Here is a 23785-nt window from a genome sequence, read left to right on the forward strand (position 1 = left end):
GGCCAAACAGATGACAAAAAAAAAAGAAGATCATTGATTCAATCTTAGCCTAATCAGTTTTGCTTTGAGGAAGGAATCTTTGTCATACCGGCAGATCACATCAAATACAAGATGGCAGTGTTGGCCGAACGTTAATTAGAATTGAAAGGAATGGTTAACCATAACAAATTGAACCGTAAACTGTAACCGTCCGTTACGTTTTACTGTTCAATTTTTAATATTTTCAATTCTAATTAACATTCGGCCAACATGGAGCATATAAGACAATTCGCTTAGTTCTTAGCGCTTACGTACTAGGTCCGAGCTGAAACGTGTCTGTATGAAAGATCAATACGAAATAGCAGTGACCCAGCGCTGGCCGAATGCCAGACTGTATCGATCACGGTACGGACACACCCCTAATCGCAATGTGTTTAATGCCATAGAATTAACAATATACTTCGTCCAGGAACACTTACAAACCTTTATGTAGTAGGCAGCCAACGAGCAGACGAGCCGCCTGATGGGAAGCAGTCATCCCCGCCCTTGAAGGATTTAAAAACTGGAGACGCCTTGACTGTAATTTTCTGTACAAAACAGTCTGCCGATTTTTGCGGGGTAGGGTCAGTCAAATACATGGTTATTTCTACGTAACGTACAAATAACCATGTCAGATGAACGTCAGTCCATACAGTACATATGACCATTGGCAGAGTTTTTCGACGGAGGGGTAAGCTCTTAAAGGCGTCTCCAGTTGTTAAATCCTCCAAGTCCCCGCCCATGGACATCAGCAACATCAGATTAGCCACTTTTGCGTTGCCAACCATTGAGAACCCTAAATACTTGCTTCTTGAAGAAACCCATGTCATAGCGCAAAGGAAGCACCTCAGAAGGTAGCTCATTCCACAACTTGCACGAAATGAGTGAGATGCCCGCTTGTTCTTAGTCTGCAGAATTTTTTACTATTGAGGTACTCAATCTTAACAACATTAAATAAACAATAATTATTACTGCCGTGCCATCATCGGCGTACGAAACGAAGTACGTGATGACGTAGCTAGACAGTTTTTGCGGCAGACGGATGAAAGTGAAAGTAGGATTGAATCATACGATCACTGACCAAAGCCGACATTCCTATTACTTCCATTGAGCTATGTCTATAAAGGGGCCCACTGATTACCAGTTCGCCGGAATATATCGGTCTGTCAGTTATTTGCAAAAGCTGACAATTGTGAATAACTGACAGCCTGACAGGCCGATATCGTCCGGCGAACTGGCATCAGTGGATCCCTTAACGAATGCAATCTGATAAAGTAAGGACGCCAAGCACGAAGAATTTCGTACATTGACCCGCCATTTTCTATCTCTATCGCATGCGCATAAGAAATATAATTGCTATCCCGCCAATGATACCGGGGTCAATGTCACTGTGCGAGCGGGCGAGCAATGTCATTTATGTGCGTGAAATAGAGATAGGAAATGGCCTGTCAATGCACGCCATTTCTTAATACTATTTCCAGTTTATGTGATTTTTTTTCCATAGGTGTACCTTTACAAATACTTGTTGAAAAGAGCTGTCAAAAAAATCTCTGACATTTTAATCATTATTTTTTTAAAGAATAAAATATTTAAAAAAAACTGAGTTATACTCCTACTCATTCTTTGTAGCTATGATTTGGTTTGATTGCTTTACCTTATAGAGTTCAGGAGAAAAACGACTTTATAAAATGTGTCCATAAAATTACGTCTTTGACATTATCTCGGTGATGGTTCCAGATAGGGGGCTGAAAGTTAAGGTGTTTCTATATCATTATTAAAATCCGATATTCGTAACAGGGGCCACTTCTCCTTCCTTAGCCTGCTAGACCCTTTCTTTCTCAGCTATTATATTTAATGAATCCGGGACTGACTGAAATAACAAGACACGTTCGTACGTTTCCGTGAAAATACGACGGGAAATAATCATGCACTACAGCTTGTACTTATGTCTCAGGCGACCCCGATTGGCACGGTTGCACCTTGGTTCATACTAAGCTGATTAAAGGTCTAAGCTACGAGATTAGTTCTTGGCTACCCCCCTAAAAGGGATGGGGGAAGGTGGCTCCAGCGGACCTATTAGGTCAAGGTTGATATCATTTATTAGGGACGGACATTCATTTATGTAGGTAGTAGGTAGGTATGTATAATCGTTTACCTTTTAAATAAAAACACAAAAATAATTAAATTACAAAATGACAGAAAGGGACAAACGGTTATCGACGGCTTGTTAGAAAGACGCCACATTAGCGTCTTGAGCGTCGGCGTCTAGTCAGCGCTATGGAAAATGGCGACGCTGCGCAGTTGAGTAAACGTTGCGTTGAGCAGCAGCCATACAGTTGACTAGACGCCAACGTTCAGGAGACGCTAGGAAGTGAATCGAGTCTCAAACACTTGACTCCTAAGTCTCGAGACTCGAGTCTGACAGTACTAGACTCAGTCGAAACATTAATGGTAAATACAGCTTAAGTGAATAATAAAATAAGCTTCTAAGCTTAAGTGTTATGCAGTAACAGCATCGTGATATATCAAGATTTAAGGTGTGTTTCCAATACAGCACAGTTCCAGTAGCTAGCTACAGGGTGGGTGCTGTTTTAATTGTGATGGTGTTTAAGCTCGAATCTATAAACCATTTATTATCTTGATACTTACGAGTTGGAATAATAAATAAAAAATAAACATTTATTTCAGACCTTGGTCCATACAGTGTTAATTTAACTTACTCTAAAAATTAATAATAGACAAATATTCTGTATTAATTTAAACTTTCATGATTGTATTATATTTATAGATACGAGTCTATACGCAAACCTAATAGCTTAAGGTGCCTCAAAGCAGATATGTCAAAGTTAAGGTTCGATTTTGGATACATTTACGAACGCATGCATGCATGTGACTCCTCTGGAGTCGCAGGTGTACATAGGCTACGGTGACTGCTTACCACCAGGCGGGCCGTATGCTTGTTGGCCACCGACGTAGTATAAAAATAAATCTAATAATCGTGTAATCAGGTGAAAAAAACTAAGTTTTGTTTTGTAACTTTTTTTACCGGATTATATCGGGTTTCCACGTAAGAATAAGTAAAGTTTATATAAAAGTGAAAGGTCACAGTCTCACAGTCAACTGACAGTGAAAAGGAGTCTATGACATGAACAATATTCGTAAATCTAATTGAGTCGCTTAACTTCACACTCGGATAAATCCACTCTACCCTCTTTCCCCTTATTCATAAAACTTTACGAGCCTGAATCAGTCAAATTACTCGTATGTTTTATCCCTTTCTTCTAAATACATAAGTAAAAATTACAGATAAAGACAAACGACTCATAGCGAATTCTGGCATGTAAGGCTTTTTGATGGGTATCTTAAAGCGTACTGTTAGAACATTTCTTTTTTTATCGACTTAATCCGATTCGGCTTCGGCAAATGACACCTTTATAATGCAAAATGTATTACCAAGGCAAAGTGTGACAGTTCCTAGAAGATAAATCAAAATTTATGACTGATATTTAATCGTAAAGCTTCGAACTTGCCGCCATTTTGAACTTGAACGGGCACGGGTTACGACGCCATATTTCCCATTTATGTCCCAGCAGTTATCCTGCTAACTTTACGGGGTACCTATTGCATTTAAATATTTTGAATAGTGGCATCGTTGAGTGACTAAATATAAGTTTTATTGCAGCGAGGTATATCAATGTTTATGTGTTATTGTTACATAAGGAAATGAGGGAGGAAACTTATTGGTTTTGAATCTGAGAGTAGTAGGTATTTCATGTGAACCAATGAGATTTTTTCGGTAAAGGAAATCATTATTAAAAAACCTGTATATGTAAAGTTCCCAACTTGCGTTGACACTAGACGAGAGTCCTGTGCCTCACAGTGAATCATGTACATACATGCAAAAAAAAAATGTGCGTGCCAATACAATTCATTACCATTGATATTTATTCTTATTCAATCATTTGTCTACTACATGAAATATATTTTTGTTTTTTATTCGTTTCTTTTCTTTTGGCTTGACTTGATCGGAAGATCAGCGCTGAAAGTAGCCAGCAACATGCTGAGATGAGGTAATTTCGTGGCACTTTCTTCATCGTACATTTTTCTTCAATATTCTATAATATTTAAAAATGAACATCCTTTAAAGTAAGTTTTCCTCGCATTCGCAATGATGTTACCTTAACGACCTTACGATAAATTCAGATTGTCTTCCTCACAGACGGCTCCATTTATCGGCTCACTCTAAATAATATGAAGTGATGGATGAACTTTCTACTTTCCAATATTAATAATCAACTACAAAATGCATTTCTCCACAGATTATGCAATCTAAGATAGATTACTTGAGCTACAGTTAATTGCAGTGTAATGAATTGATGATTGGTAACGTTAGTAATTATGATTAAATTTAAGAGCAGTGAAAATTGTTTTATGTTGTGTGTTAATTGTGTGCATAGTAAAATTGTTTTATTAGGCTAGTATACAATAAAACATGTTTAATTACATGCAGTGCATAGAATGAAACGTTGGATACGTTGACATTAAAACATCAGATAAAAGGTTTAGTAAATTATGCAACAAGGGGGTAAGTGAAATTGTGTATACGAGGGAATTAACGACCCGAGGTTGCAATATTCTTACCCCCGGAGTTACAATATTTTTCATCAGACTTTTCAAAAAACTGGAGACGCCTTGACTGTAATTTTCTGTACAAAACAGTCTGCCGATTTTTGCGGGCTATTTCTACGTAACGTACAAATAGCCATGTCAGATAAACGTCAGTACATACAATACATATGGCCATTGGCCGAGCTTTTCGACAGAGGGGTAAGCTCTTAAAGGCGTCTCCAGTTGTTAAATCCTCCAAGAATTTAACAGCTGTTTAAAATATTTTTACACAATTTTCAATCGTGGCTGAATGCCGAATAGGTCTGTGCCTCGATGCCTAACCTGTCAAGAAATTACAAAATGGCGGACGAATGTTTGATATGTCACCGTATTTAAGAATTATTTCACTTAAAATTTAGTTTTTTCTTCGCAAGTGTGATGAAAAACACTGTGTGTAACTCTGGGGGTAAGAATATTGCAGACTCGTGTCTTTAATTCCCTCAAGCCTGCGGCTGTTGGGAATTACCACCCTCGTATCCAAAATTTCACTTACCCTCCCTCGTTGCACAATAGTACTATTGATCCACACAAAAATCACAATAAATCCAGAAAGACACTGTAAAGAAAATAGCTGTCAAGCAATCAAACATAAAGTGCTACCTCTGTTAAATAATGAAGCTACGTTCCTAAGTGCAAATGGTGTGCTTCAAGCTGTAGCTCTTAACGAGAAAGCTAGGAGGCGCGAGTAGCGTGTGATCTGAGGAAATACTTTAAAATTTACTATTAGATACACCAGTTTAACGATGGTGTTAAACAAACAATGACTTTTAGTATGGACTAGTAGTACTTGGTTCTAATCTAATCCCGTTATCAATGTTGCATTGCAGTTCATTGAAAATAAGGGTCGGCCAAAATACGTACCCTAAATTCGCCTGTAGAACATTACTTCGATCAGTCAGATTTATAAAATATATGTCATCATTTCTTTTATTAATTTTGTTTACTTTTCCTTTTATAAGAATTCGATATGTTTTCTGAAAGACTAGTATATTAGTACTATTAGATGCGATTTATTTGTATGATTCGATGTACATATACATTTTAAAATTAAATTATATAAAGAAAAGTACCAGCTATGTAATTGCATGAATTCTATAGTCATTTATTCGTGTGATGAGCATGGATATTTGTTCCTGAGTCATGGGTGTTTTCTATGTATTTATAAATATTTATATATTATATATATCGTTGTCTAAGTACCCTCAACACACAAGCCTTATTGAGCTTACTGTGGGACTTAGTCGATTTGTGTAATAATGTCCTATAATATTTTTTTTATTTAAATTGTATTTTTTCTTATTTAATACATATAAATTACATCTTATAAGTTCTGAAAAAAAGTCTCTACCGGTCCCATATTAGAATACCCTCGTCCAATTGTGGGGCGATTTAAATTTTCTCGGGTCAGAGGTGTAGGGTTAGAGCCGGCGCAGCTTTATTTGAATTCGAAGAAGCGCATTGTAATATGCCCATATTTAAATCATAATTACGCTACGAATTTTATCAAGGGATTCTTATATTGCTTTAATGGAATGGGTTCCATACAGACATTTGATCCGGGAAACAAAACCACACGATCACCATTCCCTCTCTATCGCACCAATCCATTAGTGCGAGCGAGATGGGCTGCGATCGAGTTTATCCAGTCGCTAACGTAAACGTCAAGTGTCAACTCGTGGTGCGGCTACGGATGGACCATTAAAAAAAACTTGTTAGACCCAGGGGTTGGCAAACTTTAAACACGCACTTACAACCCCTCTGGTGTTGCAGGTGTCCATGGGCGGCGGTAATCGCTTACCATCAGGTGATCCATCTGCTCGTTTGCCTCCTGTGTATTAAAATATATATATATATATATATATATATATATATATATATATATATCTTATACCTTTAAACGAGCAATTCTTGTATATATATATATATATTTCTGTGATCTCGGAAACGGCTCTAACGATTTCGCTGAAATTTGGTATATGGAGGTTTCTGGGAGTATACAATCGATCTAGATTGGTCTTATGTTTGGGAAAACGCGTGTTTTCGAGATTTCATGCGTTTTTCTTTCGACGCTGAATATGGTCGCTAATTTCGTATTGCCGGCCACTGTCCGTCTGGTCCAGCGGGTTAAGACGCGGACGGCTAAAACGAATGTTACGGGTTCGAATCTCGCCTGGTGATTAACTTTTGTTTTTTTTTTATATGTTCAAGTTTATATTTATTTTTTATTGTTTTAGACAAGTTTAATTGAGTAAAAAAATTTAGTTAAGATTATCACCTATACGCCACCATATTACAATAAATAGTTATAACCGAGCAAAGCTCGGTCGCCCAGGTACTATATATAGTATATATATTATATAGTGTCATTTTCAGTGGTATTGTACCTTCAAAGAGCCGAATGCGGCTCGCGAGCCGCTATTTGCCGACCACTGATCTAGCCTATTATTTCTGCTGATGTATTATTGTGTATTATGTGCTGGTGTAAATGTGGCATTAATTCACCCGTCACACGACAATAGCAGCGATTTATTGCCTCAAACGGGAACAGCTTTCAGGCTGCGTGGGATTGCGCTGATTGACCGCTTTCCCTGCAATGTCGCGCGCATAGCCAATGCTCCCATGCTGTCAGCATAGGAACTGGTGAAAATTCATACTTGGAGGTTCCACTCACACTAAGGATAATGACATAAGTTGATTTTTTTAACAAAATCTACTTAAATAGATAGAAAATGAGCTATTTATCGGGCACACAAAATGGAAATGATAAAAAAATGAAGATCTCAAAGATTCAAAATTTAAGTTTTTAACTTAATAGATAGCACAGTTCCTAACTTTTTCAGTTCTGCCACCCCTATGACTATCTAGGGAACCCAATTTTACTCCTACTCGCAATAAAATCAATATTCTTTCTTACAGGTATGGTTGCCATCTCTAAAATTGGGAACCAGGACAAGACGCGCGAAAACCCCGGATTTTAGAGTCCAGAACCCGGACATGTCAACAGGTTTTTTTAAACAGGTTGTGCGTGTCGCGGGCGGCCTAACACTTTAAATTTTTAACCCGGACTACAAATGAAGGCCTTCCGGACGCTCCCCGGATGCCCTCTAAACTAGGACAAATCCGGGGAAACCCGGACGAATGGCAACCCTACTTACAGTTCTAATTTCTGATATGTTTAATTGAGCTTATTACCCCCGTAAAATACCAGTTTTACCCCTAAGGGGGTAATTGTGTGTAATGTATTTATAAGAAAGGGATAAATCCACTCTACCTTCTTTCCCCCTTATTTATAAAACTTTACGAGCCTGAATCAGTTAAATTACTCGTATGTTTTATCCCTTTCTTGTAAATACATAAGTAAAAATTACAGATAAAGACGAACGACTCATAGCGAATTCGGGCATGTAAGGCTTTTTGATGGTTATTTTAAAGCGTTGCTGTTATAACATTAATTTTTTTATCGACTTCGGCAAATGACACCTTTATAATGCAAAATGTATTACCAAGGCAAAGTGTGACAGTTCCTAGAAGATAAATCAAAATTTATGACTGATATTTAATCGTAAAGCTTCGAACTTGCCGCCATTTTGAACTTGAACGGGCACGGGTTACGACGCCATATTTCCCATTTATGTCCCAGCAGTTATCCTGCTAACTTTACGGGGTACCTATTGCATTTAAATATTTTGAATAGTGGCATCGTTGAGTGACTAAATATAAGTTTCATTGCAGCGAGGTATATCAATGTTTATGTGTTATTGTTACATAAGGAAATGAGGGAGGAAACTTATTGGTTTTGAATCTGAGAGTAGTAGGTATTTCATGTGAACCAATGAGATTTTTTCGGTAAAGGAAATCATTATTAAAAAACCTGTATATGTAAAGTTCCCAACTTGCGTTGACACTAGACGAGAGTCCTGTGCCTCACAGTGAATCATGTACATACATGCAAAAAAAAAATGTGCGTGCCAATACAATTCATTACCATTGATATTTATTCTTATTCAATCATTTGTCTACTACATGAAATATATTTTTGTTTTTTATTCGTTTCTTTTCTTTTGGCTTGACTTGATCGGAAGATCAGCGCTGAAAGTAGCCAGCAACATGCTGAGATGAGGTAATTTCGTGGCACTTTCTTCATCGTACATTTTTCTTCAATATTCTATAATATTTAAAAATGAACATCCTTTAAAGTAAGTTTTCCTCGCATTCGCAATGATGTTACCTTAACGACCTTACGATAAATTCAGATTGTCTTCCTCACAGACGGCTCCATTTATCGGCTCACTCTAAATAATATGAAGTGATGGATGAACTTTCTACTTTCCAATATTAATAATCAACTACAAAATGCATTTCTCCACAGATTATGCAATCTAAGATAGATTACTTGAGCTACAGTTAATTGCAGTGTAATGAATTGATGATTGGTAACGTTAGTAATTATGATTAAATTTAAGAGCAGTGAAAATTGTTTTATGTTGTGTGTTAATTGTGTGCATAGTAAAATTGTTTTATTAGGCTAGTATACAATAAAACATGTTTAATTACATGCAGTGCATAGAATGAAACGTTGGATACGTTGACATTAAAACATCAGATAAAAGGTTTAGTAAATTATGCAACAAGGGGGTAAGTGAAATTGTGTATACGAGGGAATTAACGACCCGAGGTTGCAATATTCTTACCCCCGGAGTTACAATATTTTTCATCAGACTTTTCAAAAAACTGGAGACGCCTTGACTGTAATTTTCTGTACAAAACAGTCTGCCGATTTTTGCGGGCTATTTCTACGTAACGTACAAATAGCCATGTCAGATAAACGTCAGTACATACAATACATATGGCCATTGGCCGAGCTTTTCGACAGAGGGGTAAGCTCTTAAAGGCGTCTCCAGTTGTTAAATCCTCCAAGAATTTAACAGCTGTTTAAAATATTTTTACACAATTTTCAATCGTGGCTGAATGCCGAATAGGTCTGTGCCTCGATGCCTAACCTGTCAAGAAATTACAAAATGGCGGACGAATGTTTGATATGTCACCGTATTTAAGAATTATTTCACTTAAAATTTAGTTTTTTCTTCGCAAGTGTGATGAAAAACACTGTGTGTAACTCTGGGGGTAAGAATATTGCAGACTCGTGTCTTTAATTCCCTCAAGCCTGCGGCTGTTGGGAATTACCACCCTCGTATCCAAAATTTCACTTACCCTCCCTCGTTGCACAATAGTACTATTGATCCACACAAAAATCACAATAAATCCAGAAAGACACTGTAAAGAAAATAGCTGTCAAGCAATCAAACATAAAGTGCTACCTCTGTTAAATAATGAAGCTACGTTCCTAAGTGCAAATGGTGTGCTTCAAGCTGTAGCTCTTAACGAGAAAGCTAGGAGGCGCGAGTAGCGTGTGATCTGAGGAAATACTTTAAAATTTACTATTAGATACACCAGTTTAACGATGGTGTTAAACAAACAATGACTTTTAGTATGGACTAGTAGTACTTGGTTCTAATCTAATCCCGTTATCAATGTTGCATTGCAGTTCATTGAAAATAAGGGTCGGCCAAAATACGTACCCTAAATTCGCCTGTAGAACATTACTTCGATCAGTCAGATTTATAAAATATATGTCATCATTTCTTTTATTAATTTTGTTTACTTTTCCTTTTATAAGAATTCGATATGTTTTCTGAAAGACTAGTATATTAGTACTATTAGATGCGATTTATTTGTATGATTCGATGTACATATACATTTTAAAATTAAATTATATAAAGAAAAGTACCAGCTATGTAATTGCATGAATTCTATAGTCATTTATTCGTGTGATGAGCATGGATATTTGTTCCTGAGTCATGGGTGTTTTCTATGTATTTATAAATATTTATATATTATATATATCGTTGTCTAAGTACCCTCAACACACAAGCCTTATTGAGCTTACTGTGGGACTTAGTCGATTTGTGTAATAATGTCCTATAATATTTTTTTTATTTAAATTGTATTTTTTCTTATTTAATACATATAAATTACATCTTATAAGTTCTGAAAAAAAGTCTCTACCGGTCCCATATTAGAATACCCTCGTCCAATTGTGGGGCGATTTAAATTTTCTCGGGTCAGAGGTGTAGGGTTAGAGCCGGCGCAGCTTTATTTGAATTCGAAGAAGCGCATTGTAATATGCCCATATTTAAATCATAATTACGCTACGAATTTTATCAAGGGATTCTTATATTGCTTTAATGGAATGGGTTCCATACAGACATTTGATCCGGGAAACAAAACCACACGATCACCATTCCCTCTCTATCGCACCAATCCATTAGTGCGAGCGAGATGGGCTGCGATCGAGTTTATCCAGTCGCTAACGTAAACGTCAAGTGTCAACTCGTGGTGCGGCTACGGATGGACCATTAAAAAAAACTTGTTAGACCCAGGGGTTGGCAAACTTTAAACACGCACTTACAACCCCTCTGGTGTTGCAGGTGTCCATGGGCGGCGGTAATCGCTTACCATCAGGTGATCCATCTGCTCGTTTGCCTCCTGTGTATTAAAATATATATATATATATATATATATATATATATATATATATATATCTTATACCTTTAAACGAGCAATTCTTGTATATATATATATATATTTCTGTGATCTCGGAAACGGCTCTAACGATTTCGCTGAAATTTGGTATATGGAGGTTTCTGGGAGTATACAATCGATCTAGATTGGTCTTATGTTTGGGAAAACGCGTGTTTTCGAGATTTCATGCGTTTTTCTTTCGACGCTGAATATGGTCGCTAATTTCGTATTGCCGGCCACTGTCCGTCTGGTCCAGCGGGTTAAGACGCGGACGGCTAAAACGAATGTTACGGGTTCGAATCTCGCCTGGTGATTAACTTTTGTTTTTTTTTTATATGTTCAAGTTTATATTTATTTTTTATTGTTTTAGACAAGTTTAATTGAGTAAAAAAATTTAGTTAAGATTATCACCTATACGCCACCATATTACAATAAATAGTTATAACCGAGCAAAGCTCGGTCGCCCAGGTACTATATATAGTATATATATTATATAGTGTCATTTTCAGTGGTATTGTACCTTCAAAGAGCCGAATGCGGCTCGCGAGCCGCTATTTGCCGACCACTGATCTAGCCTATTATTTCTGCTGATGTATTATTGTGTATTATGTGCTGGTGTAAATGTGGCATTAATTCACCCGTCACACGACAATAGCAGCGATTTATTGCCTCAAACGGGAACAGCTTTCAGGCTGCGTGGGATTGCGCTGATTGACCGCTTTCCCTGCAATGTCGCGCGCATAGCCAATGCTCCCATGCTGTCAGCATAGGAACTGGTGAAAATTCATACTTGGAGGTTCCACTCACACTAAGGATAATGACATAAGTTGATTTTTTTAACAAAATCTACTTAAATAGATAGAAAATGAGCTATTTATCGGGCACACAAAATGGAAATGATAAAAAAATGAAGATCTCAAAGATTCAAAATTTAAGTTTTTAACTTAATAGATAGCACAGTTCCTAACTTTTTCAGTTCTGCCACCCCTATGACTATCTAGGGAACCCAATTTTACTCCTACTCGCAATAAAATCAATATTCTTTCTTACAGGTATGGTTGCCATCTCTAAAATTGGGAACCAGGACAAGACGCGCGAAAACCCCGGATTTTAGAGTCCAGAACCCGGACATGTCAACAGGTTTTTTTAAACAGGTTGTGCGTGTCGCGGGCGGCCTAACACTTTAAATTTTTAACCCGGACTACAAATGAAGGCCTTCCGGACGCTCCCCGGATGCCCTCTAAACTAGGACAAATCCGGGGAAACCCGGACGAATGGCAACCCTACTTACAGTTCTAATTTCTGATATGTTTAATTGAGCTTATTACCCCCGTAAAATACCAGTTTTACCCCTAAGGGGGTAATTGTGTGTAATGTATTTATAAGAAAGGGATAAATCCACTCTACCTTCTTTCCCCCTTATTTATAAAACTTTACGAGCCTGAATCAGTTAAATTACTCGTATGTTTTATCCCTTTCTTGTAAATACATAAGTAAAAATTACAGATAAAGACGAACGACTCATAGCGAATTCGGGCATGTAAGGCTTTTTGATGGTTATTTTAAAGCGTTGCTGTTATAACATTAATTTTTTTATCGACTTCGGCAAATGACACCTTTATAATGCAAAATGTATTACCAAGGCAAAGTGTGACAGTTCCTAGAAGATAAATCAAAATTTATGACTGATATTTAATCGTAAAGCTTCGAACTTGCCGCCATTTTGAACTTGAACGGGCACGGGTTACGACGCCATATTTCCCATTTATGTCCCAGCAGTTATCCTGCTAACTTTACGGGGTACCTATTGCATTTAAATATTTTGAATAGTGGCATCGTTGAGTGACTAAATATAAGTTTCATTGCAGCGAGGTATATCAATGTTTATGTGTTATTGTTACATAAGGAAATGAGGGAGGAAACTTATTGATTTTGAATCTGAGAGTAGTAGATATTTCATGTAAACCAATGAGATTTATTCAGTAAAGGAAATCATTATTAAAAAGCTGTATATATAACGTTCCCAACTTGCGTTGACACTAGACGAGAGGCCTGTGCCTCACAGTGAATCATGTACATACACGCAAAAAAAATATGTGCGTGCCAATACAATTCATTACCACTGATATTTATTCTTATTCAATCATTTGTCTACTACATGAAATATATTATGTTTTTTATTTGTTTCTTTTCTTTTGGCTTGACTTGATCGGAAGATCAGCGCTGAAAGTAGCCAGCAACATGCTGAGATGAGGTAATTTCGTGGCACTTTCTTCATCGTACATTTTTCTTCATATGTACAAAATATTCTATAATATTTAAAAATGAACATCCTTTAAAGTAAGTTTTCCTTGCATTCGCAATGATGTTACCTTAACGACCTTACGATAAATTCAGATTGTCTTCCTCACAGACGGCTCCATTTATCGGCTCACTCTAAATAATATGAAGTGATGGATGAACTTTCTACTTTCCAATATTAATAATCAACTACAAAATGCATTTCTCCACAGATTATGCAATCTAAGATAGATTACTTGAGCTACAGTTAATTGCAGTGTAATGAATTGATGATTGGTAACGTTAGTAATTATGATTAAATTTAAGAGCAGTGAAAATTGTTTTATGTTGTGTGTTAATTGTGTGCGTAATAAAATTGTTTTATTAGGCTAGTATACAATAAAACATGTTTAATTACATGCAGTACATATAATGAAACGTTGGATACGTTGACATTAAAACATCAGATAAAAAGTTTAGTACATTGTGCAACAAGGGGGGTAAGTGAAATTTTGGATACGAGGGAATTAACGACCCGACGTTGCAATATTCTTACCCACAATATTTTTCATCACACTTGCGAAAAAAAAAACTAAATTTTAAGCGAAATAATTCTTAAATACGGTGACATATCAAACATTCGTCCGCCATTTTCAAATTTCTTGCCAGGTTAGGCATCGAAGGCACAGACCCATTCGGCATTCAGCCAAGAATGAAAATTATGTAATAGTATATGTTAACCAAGGGTGGAAAGTGAACCATATCACCCGAGATATTTTGGGTTAGAGGGTGTCAACAGTTCGAGGGTGAGATGGTTATTTTTACCCGAGTTAAACACTACTTATCATTTCGACTACGAGGAAAGTCAAACACAATCAAGAAATGTAGGTATGAGCTATGAATTGGCGCCATTTACATTTTGGTCAGAAAAAAAAACCTAAAACCATAGAAAGTCCGATCTTCAATTGGGATGTGTCTGAAACGGCCTTAATGTATATGAGCCTTAAAAAAGTGAAACTGAAAGAATGAATGTAATGTACTTAATGATAATATTTTAAACATTCGTCGTTATTTATGTGGATTTATTGACAAATATTGATGTTTATTTCATACATTTAAATATTAAATGTAATACATACTTGTATTTTTTAATAATGCATTGCAATTGACATTTAATTTCGATAATACTTGGTATGAAATTGCTAATATGAGAGCTTTTAACTGAATTATAAACGTCAGTATTTTAAAAATAAATCTCATTTATGCTACTTGATTTGTATGAATTAAGTGACATAATAAAAAAAGTTATAACTCCCCAGGGAGTCATAGCTTTTTTTTTCACAATCCATAACTCCCGCGGGAACAATATAGGTCTTTGTCCTTCAGTAAGTTCCACCTTAATACAGACTGCGTAGGTCCCGCTTCGCCACGCTCACGCCCGCGCACGCCCGCTCAGGGGGCCTACCGCGAAAACCGAAATTCGCAAATTGGGGGGATCTTTCTCTTTTACTCTCACTAAGACGTAATTAGAGTGACAGAGAAAAATGCCCGCAATTGACGAACTTCGATTTTCGCGGTAGGCCCCCAGGCCCGCGCCGCGCACGTCCGCTCCCGCCGTGTATGTGCATTAAAACTATATACATATATTAGATCCACACAAAAATCACAGTCAATCCAGAAAGACACTGTAACGAAAATAGCTGTCAAGCAATCAAACATAAAGTGCTACCTCTGTTAAATAATGAAGCTACGTTCCTAAGTGCAAATGGTGTGCTTCAAGCTGTAGCTCTTAACGAGAAAGCTAGGAGGCGCGAGTAGCGTGTGATCTGAGGAAATACTTTAAAATTTACTATTAGATACACCAGTTTAACGATGGTGGTAAACAAACAATGACTTTTAGTATGGACTAGTAGTACTTGGTTCTAATCTAATCCCGTTATCAATGTTGGATTGCAGTTCATTGAAAATAAGGGTCGGCCATAATACGTACCCTAAATTCGCCTGTAGTACATTACTTCGCCGAGTATTAAATCATAGCAATCAGTCAGATTTATAAAATATATGTCATCATTTCTTTTATTAATTTTGTTTTCTTTTCCTTTTATAAGAATTTGATATGTTTTCTGAAAGACTAGTATATTACTACTATTAGATGCGATTTATTTGTACGATTCGATGTACATATACATTTTAAAATTAAATTATATAAAGAAAAGTACCAGCTATGTAATTGTATGAATTCTATAGTCATTTATATATAGGCATTTATTCGTGTGATGAGCATGGATATTTGTTCCTGAGTCATGGGTGTTTTCTATATATTTATAAATATTTATATATTATATATATCGTTGTCTAAGTACCCTCAACACACAAGCCTTATTGAGCTTACTGTGGGACTTAGTCGATTTGTGTAATAATGTCCTATAATATTTATTTATTTTATTTATTTATTTATTTAAATTGTATTTTTTCTTATTTAATACATATAAATTACATCTTATAAGTTCTGAAAAAAAGTCTCTACCGGTCCCATATTAGAATACCCTCGTCCAATTGAGGGGCGATTTCAATCCTCTCGGGTCTGAGGTGTAGGGTTAGAGCCGGCGCAGCTTTATTTGATGTTCAGAAGCGCATTGTAATATGCCCATATTTAAATCATAATTACGCTACGAATTTTATCAAGGGATTCTTATATTGCTTTAATTCAATGGGTTCCATACAGACATTTGATCCTGGAAACAAAACCACACGATCACCATTCCCTCTCTAATATCGTACCAATCCATTAGTGCGAGCGAGATGGGCTGCGATCGAGTTTATCCAGTCGCTAACGTAAACGTCAAGTGTCAACGCGTGGTGATCAGTAGCCGACCATTAAAAAAAACTTGTTAGACCCAGGGGTCGGCAAACTTTAAACACGCACTTACAACCCCTCTGGTGTTGCAGGTGTCCATGGGCGGCGGTAAACGCTTACCATCAGGGGATCCGTCTGCTCGTTTGCCTCCTGTGTCATAAATATATATATATCTTATACCTTTAAACGAGCAATTCTTGTATATATATATATATATATATATATATATATATATATATATATATATTTCTGTGATCTCAGAAACGGCTCTAACGATTTCGCTGAAATTTGGTATATGGAGGTTTTTGGGGGTATACAATCGATCTAGATTGGTCTTATGTTTGGGAAAACGCGTGTTTTCGAGATTTCATGCGTTTTTCTTTCGACGCAGAATATGGTCGCTAATTTCGTATTGCCGGCCACTGTCCGTCTGGTCCAGCGGGTTAAGACGCGGACGGCTAAAACGAATGTTACGGGTTCGAATCTCGCCTGGTGATTAACTTTTGTTTTTTTTTTATATGTTCAAGTTTATATTTAATTTTTATTGTTTTAGACAAGTTTAATTGAGTAAAAAAATGTAGTTAAGATTATCACCTATACACCACCATAACCGATAGTTATAACCGAGCAAAGCTCGGTCGCCCAGGTACTATATATATAGTGTCATTTTCAGTGGTATTGTACCTTCAAAGAGCCGAATGCGGCTCGCGAGCCCCGATTTGCCGACCACTGATCTAGCCTATTATTTCTGCTGATGTATTATTGTGTATTATGTGCTGGTGTAAATGTGGCATTAATTCACCCGTCGCACGACAATAGCAGCGATTTATTGCCTCAAACGGGAACAGCTTTCAGGCTGCGTGGGATTGCGCTGATTGACCGCTTTCCCTGCAATGTCGCGCGCATAGCCAATGCTACCATGCTGTCAGCATAGGAACTGGTGAAGATTCATACTTCGAGGTTCCACTCACACTAAGGATAATGACATACGTTGACTTTTATAACAAAATCTAATTAAATAGATAGAAAATGAGCAATTTAACGGGCACACAAAATGGAAATGATAAAAAAATGCAAGATCTCAAAGATTCAAAATTTAAGTTTTTAACTTAATAGATAGCACAGTTCCTAACCTTTTCAGTTCTGCCACCCCTATGACTAACTAGGGAACCCGATTTTACACCTATTCCCAATAAATATCAATATTCTTTCTTACAGGTAGGGTTGCCATCTCTAAAATTTGAAAACCAGGACAAGACGCGCGAAAACCCCGGATTTTAGAGTCTAGAACCCGAACATGTCAACAGGTTTTTTTAAACAGGTTGTGCGTGTCGCGGGCGGCCTAACACTTAAAATTTTTAACCCGGACTACAAATGAAGCCCTTCCGGACGCTCCCCGGATGCCCTCTAAACTAGGACAAATCCGGGGAAACCCGGACGAATGGCAACCCTACTTACAGTTCTAATTTCTGATATGTTTAATTGAGCTTATTACCCCCGCAAAATACCAGTTTTACCCCTAAGGGGGTAATTACCCCCCCGTTAGAAACCACTGAGATAGCATATCAACAATAGTATTGTATATATGTATCTTGTTTGTGTAAGTAGCATGTATGTATATATATTATATTATCGTATAGTTGTAGAAGTAATTTATAAGGTGGTTTCTTTACTGCTATTTAGTTTTGCACTCTAAATTACCTCCACAGTGGAGGCTCCACTACCTAAAGGTTGTCTGGAAGAGATCGGTTTTTAGCGATAAGGCCGCTTTTTGTTCACCTCTGTCACTTGTATTATAAATTTATTTTGAGGTTGTGCAATAAAGAGGATTTGTAATATTGTATAACTATATACATAAACGCAATATTTTATTTGTTTTCGAGGCAAAGCGGCTTCAGCTTTGTTTGGAATATCTGCCTTTTATATTACTTGAAGTAAACTGCGCAATTTAAAATGGAATTGCCATAAACGGCAAAGAGAAAATTCTAGTACAGATAGTAAATAAACGCCTTCAACTATAGTACCATACAAAAGTCGGCACAACAAACAGGTGCCTTGTTAAGGCTATTGTTTAATTCATGACGTCAGAGAAAACCGAAGAAAATTTACGTGAAAAATCTACGTGCAACGCTCAATACAATAAACGCTACCGAAAACTCTTGGACTAAAATCAACCTTGACTCTGAGATAATAAAGTTTACATTACAAAAAACCTTAAAAGGACTAAGGCTGAATGATAGTGGAAAGTATTAATGGGCTGTTTAAAAACAAGATTGTAACTGTGTACGCACATCGCAAAACTTAAGGCATTTTAGATGTACGATAGATAAATTGTGTTTAATGGAAATTCATCACTAACATGTTTAAAGAGAGTGCAATTTCGTTTGCATTGGCATTAATAATTTTAAAAGTACGATAGATAGGTATTATGTAAATTGATCTCTAACCCGTTTGGGGAGAGTGCAGTTTTGATTGTATTAGAGTGAATAATGCAAGTGTTGTGCAGGTAAATTATGACTTTCCCTGGACACCAGCTGAGCTGGATTGGAAGTGTTTGTTCGATTAAGTCTAGATCTAGTACTTCTTATGGGTTAATATTTGTTCTCGAACGCAACTCGATTTCATCAAGAAAAATAGGTATAGATTGCTGGCGCGGATTCGGATCGAGCGCGCAGAACTATGGCGCTACACAAGTATATAAACCATTATGAAGTGTATTACGATTTAAAAGTTCATAAATTACCAAAATGAAGCAATTTTTTTTTAAATACACTAACAACGATTTACAAACATCATTATTGTTAATCAAGTGTCATTTCAATCAAATATGCACCATAATTTATACGCAGAGATAAAACAATACATATCATTAAAATTTGACGTCAATACCCCACACGACTCGGAAATAATCAGTAATCACCATATTGTAAACCAATTCCTAAATAACACGTATTTGTATAAACAATTACTATCCATACGTCGAGCAGTGTCTAGATTTTTTTATATCATGAATCGTACAAAAACGTATAAAGATAATGAGATAAGAACTATCTATCCGTAGATACTATGTGTTTCAAAATAAATTATCTTTAGGTCATTGCCAGAATGTTCTGGGTAGATAGGGAATAAAATCACAGAGACAACCTTATTGATAAAATTAACAGCATAGTGTGATTTTGCTAAAAACGTTGTATTGTAAAAATTCCAACCTAGAGGTAAATAACTGAAAGTCAACAGAGCCCCTAGTGTAAATTTATTCGATTTCGTGACGTGACGTACGCGTTTGCGTTAAGTCTCATTTAATATATTTTTATAAAATATCAAATACCATAATACATACACAATTATACCATATAGGATAAACGTAAAACGAGGATGATATTATCATATAATGAGGATGAATATACGTATATTTGGGACGAGAGATAGTGACCGGGAAGAGGAACCAAACCAATGAGATCAACAGACGCGTACGACTAGCCTGGGCAGCCTATTCGAATTTAGAGTTTGCCTTCAAAATGAAATTTAAAGCCGAACAAAAAGCCCGCATATTTAACCAATGTATCCTGCCAGTTCTCTTTTTGAAGCCGAAACCTGGGTCTTCACCAAGGACATACTACATAAGTTAAGCGTTGTCCAACGGGCGCTAGAGAGAAAACTAGTTGTGATCACATTGAGAGACCGTAAAACGAATGAGTGGCTGAGACAGAAGAGCAAGGTCACCGATGTTGTAAAACGCGTAGCCAGACTGAAGTGGGAATGGGCCGGTCATATAGCACGAAAAACCGATTCGTGGAGCAAACGTCTACTGAAGTGGCGACCATGGGGGGAGGAACGTCCTCAAAGTAGACCCCAGATGCGTTGGGACGACGACATCAAAAGGACTGCGGGGAAGAAGTGGCTCCAGGTCGCACAGAACCGTGACGAGTGGCATAAAATGAAGGAGGCCTACACCCAAAGGGTAGAGAAGGGCTAAAGAAGAAGAAAGAAGATAATGAGGATGAAAGGAAGGACGCGGCGCGGCGGCCTGTAATAAACTAATGTAAAAAGAGTAAGGGAATTGCCACACTGGATGCGTTCTGCGGTCTGCGGTCAGGTCATTTCATTACATACATTTCAATTTGACCTGACCGCAGACCGCAGAACGCATCCAGTGTGGCAAATCCTTAAGCTTCCTTATCGGCGCGGATAAAGACTGCTGTTAAGAGTAATATCTTCCGATTTATAATTCCGACTATTCTCGATCCATTATCACCTGACCACCCAACCAGTAACCAATAGTAACCCTACCACAGGACGTCCAAATGACCGATGTCGGCCCACGGCGACAAACGAACCACTTTCGTCGACAACCGACTCACCATACATAACCCTTAATACAACCAGTTAAGATCCACCAATGTTCATTCGATGCTCTTGTTGTTGGTACTTTCATAACGAGCTTGTGTCAGTTACCGTCAACATATTATTTGAATACGCCGTAAATAAAGGGAGGTCCATAAATTTAGTATACAATTAGAAATTTTATGGGACCGGTAGATAAACTGTTGTTGATATGGGTTAGTGGATCCAGTAACTAAAATGTAGTGGTGAGAGTTGCAGGCGATACTGAAGGCTCTCGTCATCATCACTTGCCTTATTAACACATTCACTGCCAAACACCCGCTGTACGTTAATTCTGTATTAAAGATAAATATATTTGATTATTCAAGTAGGCATATTACAATGCGCTTATGAACGTCAAATAAAGCTACACCGGCTCTAACTCTATACCTCTGACCCGAGAGGATTTAAATCCCCCCTCATTCGGAGGAGGGTTTCTCAAGATGGCCCGGCAAGAAACTCAGCGGGACACATCTTTTCAAAACATTAAATCTTATAATTAACATGCATTAAATAAGAAAAAAATACAATTTAACGCATCGCTATGGTGTCCGCCTCAGTGGAAACGTAGTCGTATCCCGAATTCCTATGGGCTGTTTTAAGAAGGCCTATAATATAACCTGTATTAAAAGAGGAAGTTTATTTCTCACAAGTACCAAAGTAATATTCCGAGTATACTAATCGTATTTTGGAACGAGCGTTATGGAGCGCTACGCTGTTTTTACACGACATGATGGTCTAGTCGGATCACTGGTATATTGTTAGTTAATTGCCAGAAAATTAGTAATTTGGTGTGAAGGGACACCTGTCCGAAAGTCAATCGTTTTTGCGTTCAGTCAACCAAACTTGACATTTTCATCAGCATCTTTCACGAGGTTTTAAACCATGGTGTGTTAGTTATAGCGTTTGCCAAACTTAATATAGTTGGGTGAATCAATTTTCCAGGATCACGCTTGAAACCTTGGTTTTTAATTTAACAAACCCTAAAGCCCTTTCAATAATGGGTCATCTACTAAGCATGTCAGCCTCAGTAGAACTTAGTGAAACATTTTTTCTTACAAACTGTTAATACATTCTCTAGCTGACGTGACTGAAAAACAACAAGAAATCGCTTCTTCATCTGTCACTTGCATTCCCGCTTTGATTATGATTTAAGTAATCAATTCAGGCACAACCTACATGGCACATTGATTCAAATTCGCAAAAGCTATAGTCATCCGCAAGAAATAATAAAACCTATAAATATTGTAATAAATACCAAACAGCTAGAGCATGTCTTTGCCAATATGCCAGTTACAGCTCGTAGTTACTTATTGATTTAATGAAATGTGAAAAGCGAATTCGATTCCCAAGGTGTGTTATCTAGGTGCAATAAATTAATGTAAAGTGTGGCATTTACTTATGAAATTATAATTATTAAGATAGTTCTTAAAACGACTATGCTTTATAGTGATAAAGCATAGTCGTTTTAAGAAGCTAGTGAACTTCCGGCAGAAGTCAGCAGCGAATTTCGAACGATATCTTAAAAGCACTAGGTACTTTGATCTGTCCGGTTTTTTTTATACTACGTCAGTGGCAAACAAGCATACGATCCGCCTGATGGTAAGCAGTCACCGTAGCCTATGGATGCCCGCAACTCCAGATGTGTTACATGCGCGTTGACGACCCTAACACTCCGCACCCTCGTTGTTGAGGTTTGATTTAACTATGATTACCCTATGGTAATCATATATCATATATCTCTATAGATGATATATGAATTGCTTTGGGTAATTGTTGAGTTCGATTTTTCAGTTAAATTTAAACGTACGTACATGCTCCGAGGAGGGAGCCCAGGATACCCGCACTTTGAGCCCCACCGCTTATTTCTTAGCTAGAAAATGCACGCAGTTTATGCTCTGGCTGTATGTCCCAGGGACCAAAGACAGTCACCGGTATTATACCCAACAATGACCCTCCCCATGGCTTACGAACATTTCCGAACCCTCCTTTACAAAACTAACAAGGTTACACTTTGAACTGCTAAACACACACTGGACCCTGCCAAAATTCCAGACGCCATTATTAATGACGTATCCACGTGCGACCACACCTGTCATTGCGCTTGCGACGATTCCTCCAGTCGACCGGGCATTCGCGACGATTTTAAAGAACCAGTATTAAATGTGATCTCAATTATTACGGTCGTTAAGGATATAGAGCTCAGACTTTCACTGGTTGATCTGCGCTTGTAAACGAAGAATACGGGGCCAGGAATAACAAGTTATTTTGGAAACGCCACAATTGCTCTGTGTCAATGGCAATGCCAAAGCAAACTGCGAATGCATAATTCGGTCGGTACATTTTGCTAAGGTCAGACTAACCGTCTATACCTGGAGAAAACTACTCATACTCATAATCTTTATTATATATCACCTATTTACATAGAATTGTATACAACATGACACCCTGTAGGGCGCAGCAAACAGTTTATTCAAGAGGCGATCGAGTTTTCTGTACAAGATATTATATAATTATTATTTATTGTATAGGTACTTTATTCATTGCAATTATTGGTCGTAAAAAAAAACATCTATTGCATAATAAGCTTTTTTGATGACGTGATCTTTTAGGGTTTCATAGTGAGTATTAATTGTTATTTATATTATTTATTACGTTACTGATTTTATTGAATATTTTTATTGCCGTTAGGACTTTTTGAATGTAGTTTTACTTTTGAGAGGATAACCTTTTTTTTATGACCCAGGGGGAATCCGTTATGGATCCCACTGGCCCGGGAGAAGCCGAGTGGGTATGTAACCTGTGAGAGGATAACCTGCACCAGCTGCAACGAATAAATAAAGGCATATAACCTGTCACGACGATTCCCGTGCTATGGCGAATCCGCCCTATGAATTAATGAAAATCTTCATTTCAGATACCTTAAAACTAGCATATATAAATATATTTTAAAACTTCTTCTTCCTCGCGTTGTCCCGGCATTTTGCCACGGCTCAT

General features: G+C 37.2%; 1 protein-coding gene across 1 annotated transcript in view; it reads right to left on the reverse strand.

Moving 5' to 3' along the window:
• LOC133518477 (SUN domain-containing ossification factor) overlaps positions 1 to 23785 on the reverse strand; it is a 128485-nt gene that overhangs the window by 89910 nt on the left and 14790 nt on the right. The window lies entirely within an intron of this gene.

This window comes from Cydia pomonella, chromosome 5, assembly GCF_033807575.1.
Source record: "Cydia pomonella isolate Wapato2018A chromosome 5, ilCydPomo1, whole genome shotgun sequence".
Classification (NCBI taxonomy): Eukaryota; Metazoa; Arthropoda; class Insecta; order Lepidoptera; family Tortricidae; genus Cydia; species Cydia pomonella.